Source organism: Propithecus coquereli, unplaced genomic scaffold (assembly GCF_000956105.1).
Source record: "Propithecus coquereli isolate 6110/MARCELLA unplaced genomic scaffold, Pcoq_1.0 Scaffold220, whole genome shotgun sequence".
In the NCBI taxonomy this organism is placed as follows: domain Eukaryota; kingdom Metazoa; phylum Chordata; class Mammalia; order Primates; family Indriidae; genus Propithecus; species Propithecus coquereli.
In genome coordinates, this window is record NW_012147190.1 from 1,068,899 (window position 1) to 1,070,404 (window position 1,506).

Below are 1,506 nucleotides of genomic sequence, written 5' to 3' on the forward strand. Positions count from 1 at the left end.
AGCACACTTGCTTTAAATTTTCAATGGAATGGGTTGTAAACATAAGACAGTAAATATAAATACTATATGAGTAATATAAATATGAATTTATGGTCCTCAGTGGGCATGTTAGAAGACACTTTGTTCCCAATTATTATTGTTATTATAATTTTTAGTGTGAAATGAAGTTTATTGAGGAAGCACAAGATAGGTTTGCAGAGCAAGAGCAAGATACAGGTTTACAGAGTAAGAGCAAGATAACATTTGCCACAGAATAGTGAACAGGCATCTTGTCGTAACAAAAAAGCCCCCAAATTATTTTTGCATATTGAGATTCAAAATTTGCCTTCTCTCTTGCAATTGGTCCTAATAGTTGCATGAAGAGTGCAATCATACGTTTCATCAAATAAGTGAAAGGATTTGGAAATACCAGTACTTTGAGATTAGAAAATCCAGTTCTCTGACCTGTGGCGGCAACAAGTTTATGAAAAGTAGAAAGCTTTTTGGGGAAAGAGAACTACATTTGATTACTGATGAGAGTAGCAGCTGCCGTATAATCTTTGCGTGCTTAGATCTGTGCCTGTGGCATTTGTATTTACTGATCTTTGATGCCTTAGCTTTTGTTGGTCTAAATGAAGAGAGACAGTGGGGAAGAAACATGAGATTGAGTGAAAAGATCTGTTCTGTTACCAGCTTTGTGTCCGTGTGCAGATTACATAGCATCTCAAAACTCCTGTTTCCTTAATTGTAAAAGAGGGGACATTCTTATTAGACAGCCTTCTTAAATAAGATTGGGTAAAAACTGTCCAATTCATAAAATAACAAACAAATAATGGCTAATATTTATTTAGTACAGTGCCTGGAACATAATAAGCTTTCAGTTTTAAAAAAGATTTATTTAACCAATACTTAGTTATATGCCAGGCACTATGTGACTTATAAATATTAACTAATTCAATCCTCGTAGGAGCCCTAAGAAATATTATTATCACCATTTTACAGATGAAGAAACCTAGGCACTGAGAGTCAAGTAACGTCTCGAAGTCAGATAGCTAAGTGGGAAAGCTGGGATCTGAACCCAGGTAGTCTGGCCCTAGCATCTGTGCTCTTAACAACTATACCACATTACCTCGCAAATGTTAAATGAATGTTGGTGGTCTGTTGTTCAGTAACTTGTGTGTGGTAGAAACCTGACCAAATGGAGTGGGAGGGATAGGGAGGTCATGAATGCACATTTCCAGTTGAACAGGGAGAATCTGAGAGTATTAGGAAATAGTAACTCTAAGCCAAAAATTAGGAGTATGGAAGAATTTTAACATTGAGTCCTAGTAATTTTTGGTGTTCTGGTAGCAATTCTGTAAGGAGAAAAATCCTGTTTATCATCAAGTTGTAAAATAGGGCTCATACTGAAGGCACTTAGAAAACTTCAAGTTTGGCTTCTGTATACAGTATCTATTTTACCTTGTTCATTTGTGTATGTCTTCCTTTGTAGGTATTTTTTCTGAAGGAAAGCTGCTTCCTCTTATG